Below are 27727 nucleotides of genomic sequence, written 5' to 3'. Positions count from 1 at the left end.
CTTTGGGATATGAAATTATGTGGCAATCCCATCTTGATTTCAGTGCTAGGGTGGTAGAGTGGTTGGGGATTCATGTGGAAGGGACTGCTATGTATAGACTTTCTGCTAAGCTAGAGAATGTTAGAAGGAATGTGTGGCCTTGGAAGAAGAGATATTTTGGTGATATCTTTAAGACTAAGGTGGAGGTGGAAGAAAATTTCGAAGAGCTTTAGAAAGAAATGGGGGAGGATCTCACCATAGAAAATATGATTTAGGAAGTGGACAAATGTAGAAAGGTCTAGAAGGATACAATGATCAGAGAGGATATCTTCTAGAAGCAAAGATCTAGGATTTTATGACTCAAGGAGGGAGATAGGAATGCTAAATTTTTTAATATATTGGCCTCAATTCATAAAAGAAGGAATGCTATTGATAATATCAAGGATGAAAATTATGTGATGCTTACAAAAACTAAAGAAATAGGAAACTGGGTGACTGTTTATTTCAAGAACTCTTATCTGGAAGAGCAGAGAAATATTAGGAAAGAGGATAGTTGATGGTTGATTAATTTCATGCCCACGGTGATCTTGGCTAAAGAAAATGAGGAACTTGCACAAATGGTCACTGAGGAGGAGGTTCATAGAGCTTTCTTCTCTATGAAAACCTATAAGTCCTTGGGACCTAATGATTTCCCCTAGCATTATTCCAGCACTTTTGGGATGTTATTATACTGGACCTCCTTTGGGCAGCTCCTGTCTTCTTCAAAACTAGGAAACTTCTCAAACTACTTTAAAAAATGTTCATTGCCCTGATCTTGAAGGTTAAAGACCTAGAGGTCCTATCCAATATTAGGCTAATTAGCCTCTGCAACACTACTTATAAGATTTTCTCAAAAATATTGGTGAACAGATTAAAACCGATGCTACATAAATTCATTGAGAAAACCCAAAATGAGTTTTTCTTGGGTCATCAAATCCTTGATGTCGTCATAACTACTTATGAAGTTTTTCACTCAATGGAGAAAAGTGGTAATCTAGGTATGGCTCTAAAACTTGACATCTCTAAAGCTTATGATAGGATTAATTGGTTTTTCCTGTATGAAGTAATGGTTAAATTTGGTTTTAGTCAAAAAATTATAAGGATGGCGAATTCAATGGTGGAAACTATCAACTACTTGGTGATGGTGAATGGTTTTTCTTGGGGGAATTTCGGTGGGGAAAGGGGACTAAGATAGGATGACTTTATCTCTCCCTATTTGTTTATCATGGTTGCTGAAGTTCTGGGTAAGGCATTTTTAAGAAAGATGGAAGGGAGGGTGATTAAAGGCATTAGACTTTCATCCATGCTTCCACCTAAGGTGATATAACAATTTTTGGATGACACATTCCTAAGTGGGGAGTCCTCGATGGGAGAAGCCAAAGCTTGGAAATCAGTGTTGGAGATATATGCAGCTAATGCAGGATAGAAAGTTAATCTAGATAAAAGTAAAGTGTTCTTTTTTCAACACCCCTCTTAATATACAACATACGATTGTCAATATTTTAAGGTGTAATACTATAGAGTTACTAGACACATATTTGGGCCTCTCCTTGACTATGAAGGATGTAAGTTACAACTTTTGGAATTGGATTCTAGAAATGATGAAAAAAAAATTGATTGGATGGAAAGGTAAAATTCTAAGCAATAAGGGAAAGCTTCAACTTTGATTTCCTCCCTCCAAGGGTTACCTATGTACTTCCTGTCACTATTCAAAATTACTCAGAATATGGTTGATAAATTGGAGAAAATACAATGTAATTTCCTCTGGTTGGGAGGAAGTGAGAAGGTAAGGCTAAGTCTAGTTAACTAGAATAGGGCTTGTAAACTGAGAAGCAAAGGAGATTTGGGAGTGAGGAAGATAGTTGATTTGAATAATGCACTTCTCACTAAGATGGGATGGAACCTAATGAAGGAGGAGTCTAATTGGTGCAATATTATGAAGGCTAAGTATCTTGGGAACTTGATGTTCTCTAACTACAACTAGAGAAATGATCTCCCTAAGGGATCTAAGATCTAGGGAAACATTGTAAAGAACAAAACCCTTTTTAAAGAAGATGTAAGTTGGATAGTAGGAAATGGAAATCATATTATTAACTTCTAGGAGCATCTATGGCTTACAAATAAACCATTAACAAAAACAAAGTTTGGACCTCTCTGAAACTAACTTCAAGAGCAGGGGGGAGGAATGGTAGCTAATTTTATTTTTCCAGAGAGTAAGTGGAAGAAGGTTGAGCTGCAACAGAATGCCATAGTTGAAGGGGACCTAATAGAAGAGCTAAATATTCTACTAGAAGGGGATGAGATCCCAGGAAGGGATCAAAATGATGAATTCATTTGGAAGGACTCTCTCATGTCAGAGTTCTCTATTAAGTCTACCTATAAATTAATGTTTGATAAAATTTTGTAACCCAATCATTGGGGGAATGTATGGTTTAATTATCTAATACCTAAGATTAATATATTCTGATGGAACACTATCCATAGGAAAATACTCATTATAGACAACCTTATGAAACAGGGTTTACAATTACCAAATAGATGCTACTTGCGTAAGATGGAGGAGGAGAATATTTCCCACTTGTTCTTGCACTATAGGTATGCTTCCAATGTTTGGGGAGACCTTTACAAAAGCTGGAGGTGGACTGGGTGTTTATTAAGGATCTGGAGCAATTTTTGGAGAATTGGCAAGGCCCCTTCACTCACCCCCTCCTTATTAGGTTGTGGAAGGTTGTCCCCCCCATGTATGTTGGGGCGTCTAGAAGGAGAGAAATAATAGGGTGTTCAGGAATGAAGAGAGAGAAGAGGAAGTTGTGGTGGAAAAGATATATAAACTTATGGTAGAGAATATAAGCTGCAGCAAGTGGAGAAAATTGGCAGTCCCCCCAAGAGTGTTGGAGGTCAGAGTGGCCAAGGGCTGAAAATTGGAGGGGATATTGGAGACTGATAACTCCAACCTCTTGGCTAGGAAAAGGACTAGATGGGAACATCTACTTGCAAATTGGGTTAAGCTTAATTTTGATGCCAGGAAGGAAGGATCAGCGAGAGGAGGAATGGTCATGGGTAGTAAGGGAAGGATGCTATTGGTGTATTTCGAATAGCTAGGGAAAGCTTCTAACAATATTATGGAGGTGATGGCTTTGTATTGGGGTTTAAAATTGGTGATGAGTGTGGGATGGAGAAATGTGGAAATTGAAGTTGAGTCCAAAATTAATCATCATGGAAACTGTTAAAGGTAATATGAGGGGAAAATGGGAAATAAAATGTGTGATAGAAGATATCAGACACTTATTAGCCAAATTTATTAGGTTTGATTTGAATCATATATTTCAAGAGGGAAATAGTGTGGCAAATGGTATGGTGGTGTTATGCCTAAAGGTGAAAGGACTAAGATGTTGGAGGGAATTTAATGACTTGTCAAATTTGGTAATAGATTTAGTGAGTCAAGAAATGAAGAATGATGAATCCTAGCTAGAGAGATATTTTAAAATTTTGTATCATGTTGCAGAATTGGTGGAAAGAACAAAGCTAGGAAGGATATGTGGCTAGGAGTGAAGGAGATGGTACTGGAAATAATAAATTTGCATGGCCAAAAAAAGAAATATTTTTTAAATTTGAGAGGAAAGCTTATTTTTAAAATTTTCCTATGTGTGTGTTGGTATGCCAGGCAGAAAAAAGGTTCAAATTTTAAATGGTTAGTGTGTATTGGGAATGATGGAAGAGATTGGGAGGAAGATAGAGTTGTTCAACATGTGACATTAATTTCTACAAAGGATGTTAATATAATTACTAATAATAATGGCCATTATTATCACCTAAGGGATTTTTGACGTAAGTGTGGAGTCATTCTTAGCAAGTATTTTTGGGTCTTGAAGAAGAAGATTAGATTAGGGAAATTTGCAAAGATGGGTGGTAACCTTATGTGCATTGAGCCATTTATGATTGAGGAGACTATGAGGAAGTTGTTGGTGTGGTATATACTGAAGGTGACAAGGGTGGCCAATGAAGCGAGTTTAAAATGCTTCTTCTTGGATGGGGAGGAACCTATTTGACACAGAGTTGGTTTTATGTGAGAGAAGCTCCCTGAGCCATGGAATGAGGTATGTATGATGTTGATGAAGTAACTAACATTGGAAGGGAGGTACAATGTCTGTTATTGTAAGGAAACTTGGCAACAAAGAATATAACCGTTTCCACATAACCCATAATAGATCTAAAATAAACACGGAATTAAAATCCACATGCAAGAGAATAGACAATATACCCACAAAATTGTGACACAAGATATACCCTGGGAAATCCTCATTGAGGGAAAAACCCAGCCTCCAAAAGCATCCATCATCATGTATTATTCAGCAAATAATACCATTGTCATACAACCATGGAAGCCTTCATGGCCATAGCCACAACCGAGCAAACTATGTGAACAAGCATGAATCCACACATCCCATGCCATGCTTTCAACCTTCACAAATGCTCCCTTGGCTAACCTGTCAAGCCTTGTCCTGCTCGACTCTTGCCTTTTGTCTTCTCCTTGTCACTCTCACTCTCTCTCTCTACAACAACTACCCTTGTGGCTGCTTATATAGTAGCAAGTCCCACAAAACCACCAAGTGGTATTACATAAGCCATGTGCTAAAACCATGTGCTACCTAACCCACTGACCCCACATTTAATATTGGGCATTTAATTCTTTTCCCCAATATTAAATAATTACATAAAATATTTTCACAATGTTACAATACAACTCATCAAGAATATTCTATGGGAATCTTTACATGTTGCACGTCCATCTAGGTACAACATTACCTAATAAAATAAAATAATAAAATATAACAATATTATGCAATGTGTGCAACACCCATTATCTCAACAATCTTCCACTTGTTGTATACATTGCATAGGGTCAATCCGTAGCCACATAAATTAACAAGGGAACAATCCCTCCTAGCACATCCACCATCATGGATAAAAAATACACCAAGTGCTCCATCCTGGTACCTGCAACAAAATCAAAGTATCTAGCATCTCGAACATGAATGATCTCACCTCCTATTATGCCACTCCCACTGGACATACATAGAAGCCATCAAAAGAGAAAGCCACCCAACCTGTCGCATTAGAAGATCATAAAATCTTGTACCAACTGAAATTCCAAGCACAAAAAACCTGATCCAAAGGTAATCACGTGTATCTGTAGTTGTCAAAATATCCATAGCTGAAATAGCACCCACAGCAAAGTGCCAAACCCATCCAACTATCCATACCTCAAAGGTATAACAAGTGAATCTCATATTACCAACATATCCAATCTACAACCTGCAATCACAAGCCTCAAGAGCAATACCTGCCACATATATACCTAGAAGCTCCCACTGCAAAAGATAATGTCAAATCTATAACCAATCCACTTAACACATCTCAAAGAAGTGAATCCATGTAGCATCAAGGACATCCACAATACATAAATTGATATCCTGCAAGAACAACTCTCATAACAAGTCTCCAATGCTCTCCCAAGTTCACCACAACCAACAAAGGAAAGAGAAAGAAATAACCATGTCATCTCTCACATGACATACATGAGCACAAACCAGTGATCACAATCTCTAACCAATCTCAAATCCAATGTAAGCAAAACTGAACATTCAAGAAGATAACCAAGACCAGAGAAACCATGCAAATCATAACCTGTATCATGTCCTTCTACACACACCTCTAGATGTAAACTGTGCAAGTATGATCTCCTCCATAAAACCCCAACAAGAAGCCTCAACAACACCCAAACCATACCATATAACTCATCATGGATGTAAGCCTCTCACAAGAAGATCAAACTCAATAAACCATTCTTAAACCAACGAATAACCATTCCTAATCCAAGGAAAATGCCCAATATAAAACCATCTCCCAAACTCAACCAGCATAACAACATATTCACATGGAGATAACCAATGCTAAACCATCTCTCAAACGAACCCTCAAGAACTAACTCATGTACCATAGCTCAAGATCCATATCCATGAAAGACAAGCATAAATATAATGTAACTGAGAGAAATAATGGGCTATACCTCTCAAGTAGCAAACCGCCGAGTAGACCAAGAGTGGGGAATGAGAATGCTCATCAAGATACCCAAGTCTCCAACCAAGACTCATCTAAGAACAATCTCCTCTTAAGTCCATATCAGGTGACTACCCCTCGGACTTCCTGCTGAAACCATCAACCGTCACAACAAATACTTCTCTAATCCAAGAGAAATCAGCGTCACCACTGTCTCTAAGTATCCATGAGCACCTGTAACCAATCAATCCATGCCAACTCCAAATGCAACATAGCAATATCATGAAGTATCCAGCTTATGATCAGTGTACTCAATACCAAGAAACTAAACCAAGATCAATGTCAAAGTTCCAACCATGGCCTCAGGAACATAAACATGACAACATGATCTTACCATCTCAACTAAAGAGATACCATGCTCCATATGAACATACTATAACATGTCACAACTCTAAACGAGTAGCAAGAGTATACCATGACATAATAAAGAAACCATCCTCACACCAAGGATAACATGCCAAATAAAAGCATAAACCACACCTTTACCAAGAACCCTGTGAGTCCTCAAGATGCAACCATCTCCACACACCATGAAGAAAACCATCTCCACATACCAGGAAGAACCATCTCCACATACCATGAAGATAACCAAGAACTCCATGAGTCCTCAAGATCTAACCATCTTCACACACCATGAAGATAACAAGTGCACCATGCAAATGTCAAAGATGCTTCTGCAGCAACAGGATCTAAGACAAACCTCCAACATCTGCAAACACTCAATAAATATATCAATGCCAACAACTCCCACTCAACTGTGGTACCATGTCACCTATGGCATCATAAAATCCATCTCCTACTTGAAGATCCAAAGCAAACCAGGAACTAATCCTGCACTGTCACCCCATCACTATCACAAGCTCCCACTAAACAGTGTATCCAAGCTATCCATGACATAATGATGAAAAACCATCTTCTAACCATGAGAATCAACCAAGGCATCAAACTATCAAAGAACTCAAAGTGCACATCATGAGCTCCTCAAAAGAAACTAAATAACTATGATCCTTAACCAAGAAGATATACCACCATAACTGTATCAAAAAATCCAAGCTAATGAACATCAAGGATGTACCTGTATATCCAATCATGTTATGCCAAAATCTATGACACCATGATCACATCCATGAACTGAGCATCTGGTTCTCAATATGTCCAACCTGTCAGCATAGTCAACCACAATCCTCTGCCATGACTTTACCTGGTAACAACATCTCATCCCTTCTACATGAAGATAAAATCATGTGACTTAGGGCATAAACAACCCAAATCCAAGCCACCAATCTGAATATGCATCAATAATGAAAGATCAATGGACAAAGACAACCCATAACCAAGCTATAAATGCAACCTGTAAGTATAGACCGCTTACAACACTGCACAACTTGTAGACCCAACAAGTCATCATGCATATCCAAACCAAACACTGATAACCATATCATCATGAGACCAATCTGAAATATGAACTGAGTATACAATGACATCAAAACTTAAATCTCCAATGCCATAAACTCACAATGTTACCATAGTCAAAATATACCTATAAACTGTTCAGATCAATATATCAACAAATAAATCATGCCAAACCTGCACCAAATCTAAGCCAATGTGTAGAGCTCTCCAAGATCTTTCTGTTGACTACTCGAAGTCCAAAATCCAACTTCATATGCCCAAGTTATGCCCTAATCCGTGCTCAAAATAAGTAACATCTGACTTTAGGGCTCTCAAAACTTAACAAAATATCAAAATTATAGAACCAAACCTACACCATCTTGTAGTGCTCTGAATTAGCTTTCCAACGCCTGTAAGAACTCTGAAATCCGATATTCTGAGAGAAAGTTACGGCCATTTTACTAAGACAGTCTTTTTACCATTTTCAGTACGATTTTTCATTTTTAATTTTTTTTCAGTGACGAAAATTTTGACGGGATTAAATTTGACGGCCATCATGAGCTGAAACCAAAAAACTCTTTCATTTCCTCTAAACATGGCCAAACTAGGGCATATTATATATCAAAATTTATGGAAATGTTGACCCGGATCCAATGGTGAGGTTTGTTTTTACCCAGGAGGTCATTTCTACATGTTACCCCCCAAAACCCTCATTTTAAATGAAACATCCGAAAAATACTTTTGTCCAACAATTTCACATGCTCAAATATTTTAACATCCCATCATAACAGCAAATCCAAAGTCCTCAGATCTACAATAAGTCATTCATATATCTTGCCCTTTTCTTTTATCCTCTCATGCATTCCCATGGATTCAATCTAGGGTTACAAACAATAAAACCATAGCTCTAATACCACTTGTAAGGAAACTTGGCAACAAAGAATATAACCGTTTCCACATAACCCATAATAGATCTAAAATAAATACGGAATTAAAATCCACATACAAGAGAATAGACAACATACCCACAAAATTGTGACACAAGATATACCCTGGGAAACCCTCATTGAGGGAAAAACCCAGCCTCCAAAAGCATCCATCATCATGTATTATTCAGCAAATAATACCATTTCCATACAACCATGGAAGCCTTCATGGCCATAGCCACAACCAAGAAAACTATGTGAACAAGCATGAATCCACACATCCCATGCCATGCTTTCAACCTTCACAAATGCTCCCTTGGCTAACCTGTCAAGCCTTGTCCTGCTCGACTCTTGCCTTTTGTCTTCTCCTTGTCACTCTCACTCTCTCTCTACAACAACTACCCTTGTGGCTGCTTATATAGTAGCAAGTTCCACAAAACCACCAAGTGGTATTACATAAGCCATGTGCTAAAACCATGTGCTACCTAACCCACTGACCCCACATTTAATATTAGGCATTTAATTCTTTTCCTCAATATTAAATAATTACATAAAATATTTTCACAATGTTATAATACAACTCATCAAGAATATTCTATGGGAATCTTTACATGTTGCACGTCCATCTAGGTACAACATTATATAATAAAATAAAATAATAAAATATAACAATATTATGCAATGTGTGCAACACCCATTATCTCAACAGTTATTACTAGCACTTTTCCCTCCTTAATCATTTTCACCACCATGATTTAATTTCCATTCTATTATTTTTGTTTGCATTATTTAGAGGACACGATTACTGATTTAAAAGAAAAAATGAGAAAAGGGGTTAATTTTACCATTTTACATCAAGGGTTAATTTTTTGATTGTATTAGTTTTTCCTTGCCCTAGTCCCCCCCCAAGATTGTGGAGGTTGGTATTTAGGCTTATCCCAATCCCCAACCCTAGCTAGTTCCCTTAGGATCATGGGTTCGATAGCCCCTACCCTACAACCTTCGCCTAGTAGGTCCCCTATGGATTTAAAGCCCACTCCTCTTGGGGAAAAAGGGAACAGGACAAAGGAAAGGAGAAGGAACCAGTGGAGTTGGAGGAGGAGGGAAGAGGGGGGAGGAGGAGGTCAGGGAGGTTAGATAAGTCTAATGCTAAAAGGAAACTCAAAGAGGGGGCCTCACAAGAGGAGGAGATGGATTCTAACATGTGTCACCCCAAATGGAGGATGAAAGAGAAGGCATCAACCTTTGGAGAAGCAAGAATGGAGGAGGAGGAAGAGGAGATCTTAGACTCTTCTTGGTCCAGCTTAGATGAGAGTTTAAGGAGAGAAAGGAGGTGTCACATGTTTTGGGAACCATCGAGTTGGGGTGTGTGGACTTAACAAGGGACCAGTTCCCTGATACAGTGGAAAGAGTTCCCTCCCCCATAACGATTTCCTCCCCTATTAAGGCCTTTTCTAAGGATAATGCTAACCCCCCAATTGTGCAAGAAGTTACTATAATGCAAGAGGATGGTTTTCCTAGTGACATGTAGGAGGTCAACATGGAGGTCACAAAGAAGGCTAGTAGAGAGGTGTGGAAAAGAATTCATGCATTGGAGGAGAGAATGCACCTACTGAAAAATTTCACTATCAAAGTGATGCATGTTGCTGCCACCACACTGAACTTGCTTAAGTACTCAGAGAGGGATCTCCCAAAGGAGGATACAAAAATGTTGTTTGACTTCCTTGCAAAATATTGGGCTAATATCCTACTAGGGAGGAAAGAGGCTAAGAAGCCTTAATGGTTCTCTCTTTTTTTGTTTTTATGTTGTTAATCTACTAGTTATTGAACTTGAAGGGGTTTAAGGTTGCCATGCCTTTGTTTATATATTACTGTAGCTTTACTACTTTTAATATAATTAGTATGTATGTTAGGCCTATTGATACTCTTTTAATTATGGTTTTGAACCTTGTTTTTGTTTTATTAAGTGGTAGGGGTAGTTTTGGTTAATGGTTATCTATTTGTTGTTGGCCAATTTAATTGTTAATGGGCCAGCCCCCTAGTTTTGGATGCTTTTAATTCAAAAACAATTATTAGGCTCCCTATGGTAGTCATCCCAATGCTTGTAACGACCTAGCTATTCAAAGCTTGGAGCTCTAGGAAAAATAGTGGTAAACACTAATATTGAATTTTCCAATAATTTTTTGTAAAAGAAAAGAAATTTGAAGTTGTAAGGACTTTCGTCGGCAAGTTGTGTGTTCTAACTTTAATGACCATCTTTGGCTTCGCCATGACTTCCATGCTATAAACTAATAACTAATCATTTGTTCCTTCCTTATCTCACATTATTAGTCACTATCTTGTATAAGGCAGGGAACTATTATTTTCAATGGACATTCACTCGTTGATTAACATTGAAAGGGATGAACATATTTTGAGCTACATTTAGTATTTTTAATATTTAAAAAATTAAAAAATCATTTTTTATTCAACATTAAATGTATTTTATTTATCTATTTAAGATTGAAAATCTACTAGTTAAAGGTTATAACTATGTCTTAGTTTTAATTTTTTTTTTATAAATACACCAATTCAAAATTTTCATACGTATATTTAAATAAGTTAAATTTGTGAGTTTGAATTTTTTGTCTTCAACTAGACAATCTAACTAGATCTCCATCATTAAAATATAAAATCACAAAAAAAATATACAAGGAACTTTTACTCTATAAAAAAATTTAAATTGAAATATAAATTTTCAAACAATTATCAAATTTACTAATTTTTTTCTCATTTTAAATGTATATTTACCTTAAGATTTATAAAGTAGATATTTATGAGATTAATGTAACACTTTTACCGGTTATTATAAGGATCTGCACAATAAGTTTAATGTTTTTCCCACATGAACTTGCAATGATACAAAGATGTAGGAAATGAACTTGAATACTTGAACAACAATACAATCAATTTTCTTGCACAAATGATTACATAATTTGTGTTGTTGTGCATTACTACGGGACTTGTTCTCCACCAAAATATAAAAATTACTACAAACTTATATCTAAAACTAATCCAATTACAACCATGACACAGTAGAATGCATTCTATCTCGTGCATAAACATTCCAAAATGATTTTCTTTCTAAACACATGCTGACAACTACAATCCCCACCATGACTCCAAAAGGTAGGGACTCCTACTCGCAGAGACCTCTTGTCTCTAATATGCACAACTTTTTCCAATCTCCCTAAAAAGTGTGTGGAATGGAATGGGCTCCCTATTCCCACTTTTTGTCACTCTATTACTATCCTAAATTAAATAGTGTAACCAAAAATAATTAAAAATAATTAAACTCATAAAATTGGAGCTAATGAAATTTATCAAGAAAATGTGGAAGAAATCAAGTATGAATAGAGGATGCATTCTTGGACAAATAAAAACATGGTATTAATTTGTACAAAACACCTGCAAAACCATTTGTTCAAGCTTGGCCTCCAAGTCTCAGTAACATCAATTCAAGCACATGGAAGCCTAGTGCTTGAAATATTCATCTCCTATGTACGCAATTTGCACCAATGATTGCTAATGTCGATAGTCTCTAATTTCCACTATGATTTTGGCATTTTTGGGCTAAATCTTAGGGTAACCTTCTATCAATGATACACTCTATCAAGATGTATAAGCTTTTGCAATTTTTTTGGATCTATAAAGACCAAGCAAATGAGGAGTTTGTAGTCTCAGTTTAGGCAGAGTTAGACAAAGTTAGCTATATAAATTAATTGGGAGATATGATGAAAAGTGCAAGAAGCTAACTATGAGAAATAAGATTGATGTTGGCATTGGTTTGTCAATGAAAAAATAGAAATGGTATAAGGAAGATGAGAACACAACTAAGAAAGATAATTATAATGAAGAGTTGTAGTGAAGAGAATATAATATATGAGATACAAAAAGGAAGAAGGTACACATAGTGAAGAATATAACAATGCAAAAGAAAATCAAGGAGAAATAGAGAAAATTGGGGTAGCTAAATCAATGGAAGATCACAACCATCAAATCCAAGAGAAAATGGAACAATTTTCTCAGTAGGTGTCAAGGATTTTGGAAATTGGGAAAAAATTATTCATGGAAATGCCAAATGAATTTGAGGCATGCATTGTGTCAATACATCAAGAACAATTTGATAAATGGAAAGAGGAGATAAAACTACTTTGCACAAGTTAAAATTCTTTCAATTTATAACTCAAGCATTTATGTAGATGAGAATGGATCAAGGGTGAATGATATCCTTCATTTATAAGTATAGTATGCATAATAGAATAATGCTCCATGCCAATTCTAGAATTCGTTAAATACAAAAACCATGAGCCTAATGATCTTTTAGTTTTTGAAAGGGGATTATAATGAGTCATCACCAATATATGCCCCTTGTCCTCAAAAACATACACACTTCCTTTTAAATTCAATATACATCTTTGTAATTATCCTTGTGACTTTAATTTTTATAGAATATTGAGTTCCATAAAGTGATGAAAGAGACAATCTTAAAGGATAATAGTGAAGCAATTATCAAAACTCAAAAATGTTACCAAAAAGTAAATATGGAAAATATGCAATAGGCAATGGAAAGAGGAGTTTAACATTTTCCAAGAGGGCCTTGATGTTTTAGGAAGGTAGTTTTAGAGTTTTTAAATTTGTAAATGAAAGAGGAGTTTTTCTCTTTCATAGTTGTCTATGTGCAAGAGGAAGGGATTTATTTTTTTGTATTTCATGATGATTTGATGAAAGATGGAATAAATAGAATAGATTGTTAGGTTTTTTTTTGGATGGAATGAACTTATAGTTCTTTGAAGTAAAATATCTTGTCTTTGGGAAAAGATCACATAAAATCAATAAACAAAAATTATTTGAATCTCTAAGTCTAGGTTAACTAGATACATATTTATTTGAAAATATCTAAACATGTATTTTGTATCACCTTTATGGCACTTCAAATGGGGAAGGCATTTCATGTTAGGTTGAATATTCTAGTTATTTAAAGATTTTATTTTTGGATTATGAGTTACAGTGACTTTTGATTTCTTGAAGCTTGTAATATAATTTCTCATGATTTTGATACCATGCCCTTCATCTAAGAATGAAGTGAGAAACCTTATGCTCCTTTTGGTTAAAAGTGAGTATGGTTTTTAGATTAGCATAGATTATTTGAAAATATGTGTGAGGGATTTGTACCTCTTAAAATTTTAGGGGGAAGTGATAACCATACACATACCCAACTGTTGTGGATTGTTTATCTCTAAAGAAGGGTGATAGAGTTAACTTTGCAAACATTTGTGGAGGAGACAAATTTTTCCATTGACATATTTTTGGAAACTTCATTGGTGAATCAAAAATGAAGATCACTACAGGATTATCCATTCTAAGTTAATTTTTATTCCTTGGTGACTCTGTATTTTAATTTGCATAATCTTTGAGTGAAGAGTTTCATCATATATTATGGCTTTGGTTGTATCACAATTGTGGGGGTGGTGAGGGGATTCACATTGGGCATTTTTCCTTGTTTCAATACTCAATTTTATCCAATGGGTCAAGAGAATGCCTTCCTAAGTTTACTAGAGATAAAATGTATGATCTGGATGACCACATTAGAGAAGTTATGGTTGCCTTCAAGATTCTTGGTGTGCAAGAAGAGGATGTCTTTGCGAGATTATTTGTTGGAAGCTTCATTGGAAATTTTTTCGATTCGTTTCAAAACTTTTAGGATGGTTGTATCACTTGATAAGATTACCTAAACATAAATTTCATTGAAAGATTCAATCCTATAGTTGGTTTTGGTAAGTTGCTGAATTTCTTTCAAATCCAAATAAAAGAGAATGAATCTATAAGGGATTTCATTGATAGGTTTAACAAGTTTTTGGGTAAAATTCCTCATACCTACCAACTTAATGAAAGTAATTAGTTATGCTTCTTCATTGCTGCAATGGAAACTAAAATTAAATTCTAGTTAAAGTGTCTAAAAGTGCAAAGATTGGAAGATGCACAAAGGGAGGCTATTGTGTTAGATAATGGTTTGATTCTAAGTGGGTTAAGTACACAAAATTCTTACAAATAAAAGTTTTTCTTTATGAGCATTAATGTTTCCCTAAGAAATAACCTACACAAAAGACTCATGTTCTTAAAGAAGCAAACTCAACATGTTGTATCTCTTTTTATCAAAAATTAATAGTTTTTTATTATGATTTTTTTTTAATGTCTCCTATAATTGAAATAAATTCTTCTAACTTTGTAAAGGTTTACCATTTACGTGTTGAAATTAATGATGTTCCTATCTCACAATCAAATGTTTTGATGAATTTCTTGGGTGTGTCTCTTATTGAGCAGGGACTTTATGGTAAAAATTCAAATGAAGATTTATCAAGCAATGTTTCGATTTCATAATTTGAATATTTTATATTTGAAACTTATAATGAAATCTCACTTAATGATGTTGTTCAAAAAAATATGGTGATAAAATAGAAAAGTTCCTCATCTCAATAAGAAGATGAAGTATGAGGCTTTTCAATTTGATTGCACACAATATCAAGAAGAACAGTTTCAACCTAAAGTGTTGGAGGATCGCGAAGATATTCAAAAGGAAGATGAAGGAAATTAATTCACCTTCATTCTATCACATACACAAGCTAAACTTGACACTTTTCTAGTTGATTATGAAGATGAGTTGTCCAATGCTCCTCTCGCGACAGAGTCATGTTATTTTGAAGATGATCTTGGTGATGCTTTCATTGGGAACAAACTTATGTTAAGTCTAGATTCATATTTTGGTGACAACATTTTTGTAAGACACCTCCCTAACCTTTCTTCTATCAAAGGCTTAATATATTTCTTTGAAGTAGGAGATATTGGTATTTTTAATACAAACTAGCTCATCCAAGATTATGCCAAAATATTGCCACCAAAAGTTTATAATGCAAAGTGGCTCTTTGGATTTAACATGTTATTCGTGAATTTTTTGTAGTGTATTTTTGTTGGATCTCTTATTGCATCTATTATAGGGTGTGTTTTTGGAGTGGTGAATCAAATATGCCAACCTCTTTTCAACACTGACACACACTTCTCAGTTAATGGTAAATTCCATGAGCAATCAAGTGTTTCTTCAAGGTATCTAGCTACTCACCCTATCCTTTGTAAATAAAGTTTTTGTCATGTTTCACATGTAGCTTTCTTAGTTTAATTTTTGGCTTATTTCTTAGCCTTGATCCCCTCTACCCTCTTTGCAAGTAGCTCCATGTACTCTTGTTGTAACTTCATTTCCCAATGGTTCCTAGCACTCATTTCTTTTGATCAAGGATATTAGAGTTATCTACTTTTGCATCAAAAGTAGTCCCCTAGTAGAGCCTATATTGGCCCACATATACACCCCTATTTTAAAAATTCCTACAACCATTTGCATGTCATGCTTCAACAAACATTTTCAATCTAATTTGAATATTAAGTTTGAGCAAGTAAGGGAAAAGACTTTGAACCTCCTTGAACATGGTTCAGAATGTTTTAGAAAGGTTCAAAGAAGTTCATGGGTCCAACAAGTTTAAAATTTTAACAATTTGAAGGTACAAGCTCAAAGTGAAAGTTTATATTCATGGCTCAACATGGTTCAAGTTGGTTTAGTTTGGTCTAGAATAGTTCGAGAAGTTCAACTTGATTCAATAAGGTTTATCCAACTTTAAAACCATTCAATGTGAAACACATGGGTCAAGAGATTTGTGTATTAGAAATGACAATTTTTGGATCAAATAATGCATATTCCATAATTTTTAATATTAATCATACTGTTAGTCAAAGTTGTCATTGATTTCACAAAAAATATGTAAGGCAATATTAGATACAACCTAGCTCTGTTAGTTCTAAAGAGACTAGTAAATGATAGTCTATGAAAAGTATCATGATCCCAACAACTATATAAGAAACTAGTTGTTTTTAGAAACAAGGTGAAGTTAACATTCTTCATAGGTCTCTTGTTTTCCATGGTTAATTTATTAGATATAAATTCTCACAAAAAGGTATATTTCTGTCCACATAAGAAGTTGGACTCAATGCATATAACTTTTGTAATACCCCTCCTTTTCTATCATTGTATACTTAATTCTTAAAGTTATATATGACTCTTCTATAGATGTGTTACTTTTATTTGAAATTTGAAGTGCAATAATTTGATATGTTAAGTAATTGATTATGTTAGACTATAACAATTTCCTACTTGTAGAGACGATGTTTTAATTGCTTTTGGTTAGTCAATGAAATTACTTTTATGATGATGTCATATGGTGTATCTTAAAAAGATGTTTATTATGTTGTTGTGATGATGAGATATTCATGTTAGAATATGATATTATTTATATTTAGGATTCACTATTATAGTTACCCATACTTGCATGAGTATGGTGTGTTTGTGTGTGTTTTACATTTATGTTTGACGCATTTGATATGGTTGAGGGAGGGAGTCATAGCCACTTGCTAGTCAGAATCTACATGATGTACCACTCCCTGCCATTGTTTTTTTAGCTTAGATATATATGCACATGTACATGTTCATCTTTTACACAAATTTGTAAGTATCGAGCATCGACTTTCCTAAATTGTCAGGATGAGTGTGCCCTATCGCAATAACTCAATGGTAAGAATGAAGAGATAATGTTCAGGTCCAATCCCAACCATAGCCTAAGTACTTATTCTAAGGAGGACATGTATCTAACAATTCACCTTTTCTAAACCCATGAGTTTATCTTTGCCTGTGTTGTTAAATTTTGAACTTTGGTTAGTTTTGGTAATGTTGCTTTTATGTGGATTTGGCTATATGATTTATTTGCTAAATAATTTAATTATAATATTTGGGTTAATCATATAATATTGATTATTATTAAATATTATTTGATTAAAGAGAAAATATTAAAATATGACAATATTTAATTAATTAAAAAATAATTAAATATTTGCTTTAATTTAAAAGACTTAATTTGGAAGTCTAATTTGGAAAATTGGTTAAAGAGAAATTAAAATATGATGATAGTTAATTAATTAAAAAATAATTAAATATGTGCTTTAGTTTAAAAGATTTAATTTTAAAGCATAATTAAGAAGTTGGATGAAAAATGAATTAAAAGATTAAAAGATTAAAGATTTAATATTTTTTTATTATAATTGTTTAATTAATAATAATTAAATTAGAGTTGCATTTAAATAATGAGCTTTAAATATTATTATTAATTAAATAATAAACTACACTTTAAATAGTGCTTGCACTAATTAATAAAGTGAAGGGAAATAAAATATAAGAATATTTTAATTAAAAAGTTCTTTAAGTGTGCATGAAAGGATTAAATTTAAAATGATTATTTTTAAAAGTGGTCTTTTCATGTTCGAAAACTAGAAACCCTAGGTAGAGTTAAACTCTTTATTAAGAGATTCGGGCTCATTTCTAGACACACAAGTTTTGGGGAGCAAAATTCAGAATTAGATCAAAAGAATTCTTGAAATTTTTAGAGGGTTTGGATTTGAATACATTCACAGATTGTCTCAAATTTTAGTTATTGTTTTGAGGTAGGGTTTGTAAACTCATTGTAGAATTTTACTAAAAGATATATTTACTTTATGTCTTATTGGGTGCTTGCATAATGCTTATTAATTTATTGTATTGATTTTTTGATAAAGAATTATGTTGTAGATTTTGAAAAAGAAAACTTGACTATGGAAAAACTATAAAAAATTATTATGACTGTATTCTTTTAAACTCCTTTCTAATATAGGAAATATTCTATTAAAGAAGATTGGAAGAAAACAACAAATTGAACAACTAGGATTTCAACTTTTAAGTTATCATTAGAACCATATGATTATCATGAATTTTCTAAATAAAGATAAATATAATTCTAACATCTAAAATAATTTTATTGAAAAATGTATTGAAAAAAAAAAAAAATTAAGAGGAAAGCAAGTTGTAGCTAAACTAATGCAGTTTCTTATGAGATGATGGATCTATTTTTTTTTATGATCATGAACATGTACTTGAGACTTAAACTAATTATAATAAACTTCTTAAATGTGACTCTGTGTAAATGAACCCTTTAAGAATGGAAAAATGTATTTGTAATTGCTTACGTGTTTGTGTATATTGCTTCTGCATTGTTACTTTAATGTTGTTTAAACTTTTAAAATATATATAGTTTAGTAAACATTGTAACATGTTAGGTTTATTTCACTTGGGTTCCCAAGCAAGGCATTACATATGGTATCAAAGCCCAAGTTTCAACATTAGGAACTCAGGACATATTTTGTGTCATCAATTAACAAGTAGTTAAACTTGCAACAAGATTTATCAAAAGAACAAATATAAACATCAAAATTTGAAACAATAGAACTATGAAAATAAAACATAGAACCATAACACTTGGTGTTTCAAATGCTATTTTGTGAATTCATATTTCATCTTTGTTATCATAATAGTGATAGTTAGCTTCCAAAAGTAAGCCTATTTCAAGGGGAGAAGGATGTAATACCCCTCATTTTCTATCATTGTATACTTAATTGTTAAAGTTATATATGACTCTTATATGTGTTACCCCATATTTGAAATTTCAAATACAATAATTTGATATGTTGAGTAATTGATTATGGTAGACTGTAACAATTTCCTACTTGTAATGACGATATTTTAATTGCTCTTAATTAGTTAATGAAATTACTTTTATGACAATGTCATATGGTGTGTCTTAAAAAGATGTTTATTATATCCTTGTGATGTTGCGATATTCATATTAGAATATGATGTTATTTATATTTAGGCTTCACTATTATACTTTCTCCATACTTGCATTTGTATGGTGTCTGTGTGTGTGTGTGTGTTTCTATTTTACATCTATGTTTGACATGTTTGATTTGGTTGAGGGAGGGAGTCATAGCCACTTGTTAGTTAGGATCTACATTATGTACCACTCCCCGCCATTGTCTATTTAGCTTTTATATATATATATATATATGCACCCATGACTTTATCTTTGTCTATGTTGTTTCATGTTGAGTTTTGGTAATGTTTCTTTTATGTGGATTTAGCCATGTGATTTATTTCGTAAATGATTTAATTATAATATTTGGGTTAATCAGTTTCATCTATCTAGTTTGACATTACCACAAAATGCCATGGTGCAATTTTTGGAGGTATGATAGACGATGATGTTTGAGTCCATTTTCAAGGTAAGAAATCACCAAATGAAAGCAATGGAAGGTGACACCTGTGAAAAGACAAAGGCAGGAGAATGTCCTAGAAGCACACTCTTTTGTGACACAACTAATGATGTCACCCACAACCTAAGTATGGGTGGGCCTTAACTGTTAATGATGGTAAGGTCATAGATAAAAGGAAAAAACTAGTAGAGTAAACATGGGTGAATAAAAGGCCCACCCAACTTCATGATGAGAATAAGCGAAATTAAAATTGATTAAAATAACACCAATAAAGATAGTACTGAAAATAAAGGTTAGGAACTTAAGAAAAGGAACCATCACATATAAATTAAAGATCAAATACAAATAAAAGTTATATATATATATATATATATATATATAAGGATAGATCTTAAGGGTCAAATATGCTAGGAGGATCTAAATAAACCAATTACCACTATAAACTAGGTATAGTTGATACATCTTTGATAATCAAGGAATTGACCCCATCAGCCCCCAAATTTGCTAAATAATCTGCCTTTTGATTACCTTCCCAAAAAAATGACAAATCCTGCTATATGCAAACTAATCTAGAAGTACAAGAACTTCTTCTAGCTTAGAGTTAAGGACCCAATTAGGGGTTTCTTGTTTTCTAATTACATTTAAGATAATCTGTGAGTCTCCTATTATAACTTTTGATAGATCTAACTTATGATACAACTGCAAACCTTGATCCAGTACCTCTAATTCTGCTAGATTATTGGAAGTTAGTTGAATAGACATGGCTTTTTTGGCTACCCAATGACTTGTATCATCATTAATGATGCAAACAATTCCTGTCATACCTGGGTCACCTCTAGCAGCACCATCAAAGTTGAGTTTAGCCCATCCTTTCAGAGGAGGTGACCATTTACATCTTTCTCTTGCCTCCTTGCTATTCTTAACATAGAAAAAAGGAGGATTAATCAAGTTTGACCAATTCTTCTTCATTTTCCCATCCCAAATAGAGAAGGAGCCTTCTTCTTTCTGAGCATTTCTGAGATGCGAATTATTTGTTTCAAATATGCTAGCTTCTATTTTTAATATTAGCTCTTTAGGCTTCAATTCTAAGTTACAAAAAATATGTTGATTCCTTTCCTTCCATATTTCCCATGCCAAGATGGAAGGACAGATGTTCCAGAGTTTATTATGAATGCCATTGACTAGATTTGTAGGTCATCCCTTGAGAAGTTCAAAGAAAGATTTCGAGAAAGGCGTTGACCACCCTAACATGTGTCTGAGTCATTCCCAGCATCTTTGGGAAAATTGATAGCTAAATAAAAGATGATCAATGTCCTCACAATTTTGTTTACATAATACACATCTAGATGGACCTTGAAAACCAAGTTTATGTAACCTGTTTGCAGTTAGGATTCTATTTTGGAAAGCCATCCATAAAAAGAATCTTGCTTTCAGAAGGCATGCAAAATCCCAACAGAGTTTGAGAGGAATATCCACTTTGTCCCATTTTTGAGAATCTAATATTGTCTTGTAATCATTTTTCACGCTATACTTTCCATCATTTAAGGCTGCCCAAATAAGTTCAATTTTCCTCTCTGATTGCTTGATCCTCCTATCTGCTAATAACTTTTCATAAGCTTTAGTTGTATCAGCATCCACACCCATCCCATCCGAAGGTTTTCACATCCATTTAGTTTTACCTTTTGAAGTAACCACTACCTTGTAGTCATAGACTTTACTTCCCCATAGATTAATTAATTTTTCTTTGAGATCCTTAGGGAAAGATCTATGATGTAATGGAGGGTGCCCATCCCAAGAATCTTCCCAAAATAAGGCCTCATCACCCTTACCTACATCCCAAGTTAGATACTTGCAAACCAAATGGCAACACTTTATCATAAAGTTCCAACTCTCAAAACATCTAAGAAGGTTTTTCATCCTAAAAATTGATAGAGGATCATCCACATTGAGATATTTATTGTATAGAATCTTAGCCCATTTATGCTCTCTTTTCTTATAGAGATTCCATATTAATTTGGCACCTAAGGCTTCATTTTGCCATTGTAAATTCTTAATCCCTAACCCACCAATATTCTTAGGTTTACAAATGTTCTCCCATTTGATGAGAAAAATTTTTTTGTCTTCTTCACAATCCTTCCAAAGAAAATTCCTGAGTTTAGTTTCTAATCTGAGGAGGTGTCACTTGGATAAAGGGAGACAAGATAGAGGGAAGGTTGGAATGGCAGATAAAACTAATCTAATCTTGGTACTTTTTCTTGCCTTTGTCAGCCATTTATCCTTCCAACTACTAAGCTTTGCATCCATTTTCTCCAAGGTATTGCACCAGACCTTACTAAATTTCAAACCTTTCTCTAAATCAATTCCCAAATACTTATAGGGGAATAAACCTTTTTTGTATCCCATGATCCTACATATCTGATATTCTATTTCAGGTCTTGTATTTATAAAATAAATCTTAGATTTGAGTTCATTCGCTTTCTATCCTAAGGCTTCCATATAAGCTTTAATGATGGCTTTTAGGCCAAGAGCCTCTACAAATGTACTTTTGCTAGGCAAAATAGTATCTTCTGAATATTGTTGATGTGTAATGTTGGGCATATTTTTGGTAACAGTAATGCTTGAAATCTTTCTATTCTTATTATTTTAGGCATTACTATTACCAAAAATATGCCCAACATTACACATCACAGTGGATGTGAACAATTTTCTTTTTTATATGGTTTTTTAAGACATATATAATGCTCTATGCTTGAAAGATGAATTGGTCTATATGACTTTTTAATTTCTCAACTAAATGAGATAGATAAAGAGTTTTATTTGCATCATAGGTTGGTTCTTTGTCTCAATGCTCTATATCAGGGCAAGTTTTGATATTGCAATAATAGAGAATCAGCATCTTGACTTCAATAAGTACAGAAGTGATGTATAGTGTTTAGTAGTATTTCACTAAGCTTATATAAATATGTTTGAGATCATCCATGATCCCATCTAATTCAATTGGTAGTATTGCTTCTGCCTATATTTAATATGGTGGTATACTTGTTTGAGTATTGGATATAGGCATTGGTGAGGTTTATAATTTTTATGCTAAGCTTGGTTTCTGATGTAAACTTGTAGATTTGTTTGTAAGGTCCCATCCAAGTAAGGACTAGAAAAATTGTTAATTTGTCTACAATATAATTTGATTAGTAGCAAATATTAATTTTCTCATTAGAAGAACATTATAAGACTTATGCAATAACATGATTAGGGAGAATCCTTATGTGACTTGCTATGATTAGTATTGTTTAAAAAAGATTGACTTATCATTCGAAACCATCTAAATATTAGGTGCAAATGTGGATGTGATACTTTGTATAGAAGAATTCTACTTATTTAATTAATGTGCAAAGTTAGACTCAACTTATGATCAACTGTGGATTTTGTTCATACAATTGAAAATAATTACAAATAGAAATGGTCGGACCTCTTTACATATGATACGATAGTTTAGATAGTTTATGAGATTGGTAGCATTAGAACTAATTCACACTATGATGAATTGTGTAATTTATGTTAACATCTTGATTAGCTAATGTGAGTCACCTTATGGATAAATAATTTATATTATTAATCTTATCTCATCGTGATAATTAGATAGTTTTAGTAATTGAAATTATGGCCAATTGAAATGAATAGAATATAGATAACACAATGAATGCTAGTGATACTCGTTAGGTTATTCTAAGAGATGTTATGATTTGAATCCTATAATTAGTGAGAGTAAGTACTTATGCTTGATGAATTTGATTAATGTAGGTGTAAGGTGCAAGGTGTTTTGATACATATGCTATGAATTATTAATGTGGTTATTATTCTGGAAAAGTTTGTAATTAAAGCAATTAAAGTAAAAAGAATGATACTTATTTGTAAATGAATTTCATATGCAAATGATTCTGAAGAAATGATGTTGGAATATGATATTGATCTAATGGGTTGATCTATGGTTAATTCAAGGATATGTATTAATGTTTACAGTCTTATATTTATATGTTTGAGTTACTGATGTTAAATTTGAATTTGTGCAGCAGATGATCATGAAGGCCTAATCGAATGATTATGAAGACCTTTGAGAAAACTATGCCAACTCTTGTACAACAGTCAAAGTCGACCTCAATGCAAACTTTTTGTAAAATCGGATATGAACTAAAGTTGGACTTTAGAGGGGTTAAAATGGATCCTAGAGTGCATTCTGGGTTAAAATAACCTAACCCACTTATACTACCTAAGGTTGGGGGTTAGTTGAGGGTCAAATCATGGTTAAAATTTACATTATGACACCTCAAAAGGGCCCCACTTCAAATGTGACGAAAATGAATAGTGGGAAACAATGGGTTATGACACATTGATAAGAGAGCCATGTGCCTTCATTAAAGAGGGAGGAAGACTTTGGAGGAGGGACTTTTTCACCATTGTTGGAGATGAAAAGGGGAAGATATATGCAAAAGAGGAGGGGAGAATGACAGAAATATGGAGAGGAAGAAGAAGATGGAGGAAGAGGAGGAATTATTCTTGGTTGAAGATGAAGATCCATCTAAAGGGAGAGCTCTTGAAAAGATAAGTAACTTATATACATTTAGAGTAGTTCTTACTTATTGAGATGAAATATTGTTTAAAAAAATTATGACATAGTGTTTAGAGAGAACTCTTAGGATTGCATCCATGATCTCTTGGTTGAAATGAGTTCTCTTGCCCGGGGGTATGGCTAGGGCACAAGCAGCCTCATGATGCCATTATGGTAGGGTGGAAAAGGGCACTTGTGTGAATGGTTTTGATAATTATTGTTGTAATATTGCAAATGAATATGAATGAAAATTTAGATCTTAAGTTTTTGATAATATATTTAAACTTGTGTATGAGAGAAGAAGTTGTGATGAAGATTATAGAAATGATGCTATTGTTATTTGAGATATTGCAAATCTGTTCTAAAAGCTATTGTTATTTATGGTATTGTTAGTTAAGAGAAATTATTTTGGATGTTAAATTTGTGAGTTATTTCATTAGAAACAAGTGGCTAATGCTCAAGATCATGTTATCAAAATGCCTATTGTGGATCTAAATACTGAATCTAAATCTTGATAGTTATTTGATAAATTTAAATGAGTTTTTGGTAGAAAAAATGGGCATGACATTGTTATTGTTTGAAAGACTAGATCCTTAGAATTCATAAATCTCCTCTATTTGGGCTAAGCCAGAGGCTGGTATGTAACATTGTGGGGGCCTATATCTTGATGCCCTAATTATTAGAAGCGAGTATGGGTGGTAGTAGATTACCCCTGTGCTACTTGACATTCCTTTGAAATAGGATAGATTATGAAAATATTTAGATAGATGGATTTGGCTTGATTGATTCCTCTTTATCAATTAGTTCATAATAGCTAAGCTTTAGCTAATGGTAATTCTACTTTTAGTTTTGGTATCGATTTGAATTTCCATTTGAGGCTCGTAAGGAAAATTTATTTTCAGCCTTGTTGTTTTGTTTAGTGTAGGTTTATATGTTTAATATATCTTGATAAGTTTAGGAGAGAATATTAGACATCTCTTGAATAGTTTAGAGCTATGTTAATTAAAATGAGTTTAGTAATTATATATTTAGATATAGATAGTTTCTTAGTTTAAAAAAATTGTAAGTTTTATGATTAACCAGTTTGATTGGCAAGATGGTTAGATAGGAAAGTTCGTACTTGGCAACTATGCAAGAATGTAAAGATTGTGATGGAATTTCTTTAAGAAATCTTGTAATGTTTCATGGAGCTTTACACTCAAATAATTTCATGTAAATTTGATCTTTGTAATGTAATATCTGAGGCAAGAATTATTTGACTGAGGCATGCCCTTTTTATGCTGTAATAAGATAGGACCATGGTCCCAGGCTAGACTAGAGGTTTTCTTTCCCCGTTCTTTCCTACCAATGCCCGTTTGAATGGTGGATCACTATTGTATTTATGAACAATCAATTAGCATGGCCATTGGCCATTTACCGATTTAAAAAAATTAAGTTAATCATATAATATTGATTATTATTAAATATTATTTGATTAAAAAAAAATATTAAAATATGAGAATACTTAATTAATTAAAAACTAATTAAATATGTGCTTTAATTTGAAATACTTAATTTGGAAGTCTAATTTGGAAAATTGGTTAAAGAGAAATTAAAATATGATAATATTTAATGAATTAGAAATTAATTAAATATGTGCTTCAGTTTAAAAGATTTAATTTTAAAGCTTAATTTAAGAAGTTGGATGAAAAAAGAATTAAAAGATTAAAGATATAATATTGCTTTATTATAATTATTTAATTAATAATAATTAAATTAGAGTTGCATTTAAATAATGAGCTTTAATTATTATTATTAATTAATTAATAAACAACACTTTAAATAGTGCTTGTGCTAATCAATAAAGTGAAGGGAAATAAAATATAAGAATATTTTAATTAAAAAGTTCTTTAAGCATATATGAAAAGATTAAATTAAAAATGATTATTTTTAAGGAGAGATCTTTTCATGTTTGAAAACCAAAAACCCTAGGTAGAGTTAAACTCTTTATTAAGAGATTTGAGCTCATTTCTATAGACACAGGTTTTGGGGAGCAAATTTTAGAATTAGATCAAAAGAATTGTTGAAAGTTTTAGAAGGTTTGGATTTGCATGCATTCACAAATTGTCTTAGATTTTAGTTGTTGTTTTGAGATAGGGTTTGAAAACTCATTGTAAAATTTTATTGAAAGATCTGTCTACTTTGTGTCGTACTAGGTGCTTGCATAATGCTTATTGATTTATTGTATTGATTTTTTAATAAAGAATTATGTTGTATATTTTGAAAATGAAAACTTATTAATCAAGAAAACTTGACTATGGAAAAACTGTAGAAAATTATTATGACTGTATTCTTTTAAACCCCTTTCTAACATACGAAAAATCTTATCAAAGAAGATTGGAAGAAAATAACAAATTGAACAGCTACGGTTTCAAGTTTAAAGTTATCATTAGAACCATATGATTATCATGAATTTTCTAAATAAAGATAAATATTATTCTTACATCTAAAGTAATTTAATAGAAAAAATTTATTGAAAAAAAAAAAAAAGATAAATTGAGAGAAAAGCAAGTTGTATCTAAACTAACGCATTTTCTTATGAGATGATGTATCTGTTATTTCTTTATGATCATGAACATGTACTTGAGACTTAAACTAATTATTATAAATTTATTAAATGTGACTCAACGTGAAGAAACCCTTGGAGAATGGAAAACTGTATTTGTAATTGCTTATGTCTGTACACTAAAAACAATGCACTTCTCTAAACCTTTCTATCCAAGGTTTTCCATAGATTGGAAAGCTTGAGATGTTGGCTTAGAGCTCCCTAGTCATGGAGTGCAAGAGGCATACAAATGAGCACAAAAGAAGCTCTCAATTGAGCTTTAGAAACATAGCCCTTACTAGTAAACCATGAGATGGGAGATTCTTTGAGCAAGAGCAAGAATGCTAGTGTCAAAGAACTCTTGTGTATGCAATGCAAGAATGAGAGTAACTAAGATGAAATGCACAATGCATCTAACCTAAGCAAATGAAGGTGTTACGTCCATATTAATTAGACTATGTGAGCTAAGCTATTGCAAAAGAACTATATTAATATGCAACTAGACTAGAATGCCACATGAAAAAATGCCATAGTTGAAAGAAATGTAGACAAGAAATAGAAGTTCTCCACAAGCATAAGTCTTCAATCCTATAGCATGATGGTAGAAAAAGAGTAGATGTAAGAATGAGACAAGAAGCAAGAAGCTCTCCACAAGCAAGAAGGTATTCAAATCTTGTAGCATAATATTAGCCAAAATGAGATCCCTTTCCCTCTTAGAATGCCTCTGATTTATAGATTTTTTTCAAAGAGTTTGGGGTAGAGTTTAGGATTTACCATGGTGAGATTTAGATGAATTAAAAATCATTTGTATGAGACACACTTTGAATAGAATATTCATAGTGGTGAATCCATTAGATTTTATAATTC

This window comes from Cupressus sempervirens, chromosome 3 (genome assembly GCF_028749045.1).
Source record: "Cupressus sempervirens isolate cs-2001-9-10 chromosome 3, ASM2874904v1, whole genome shotgun sequence".
Lineage (NCBI taxonomy): Eukaryota > Viridiplantae > Streptophyta > Pinopsida > Cupressales > Cupressaceae > Cupressus > Cupressus sempervirens.
The sequence above is the reverse complement of the archived record's forward strand: the minus strand, read 5'-3'. Positions refer to the sequence as shown.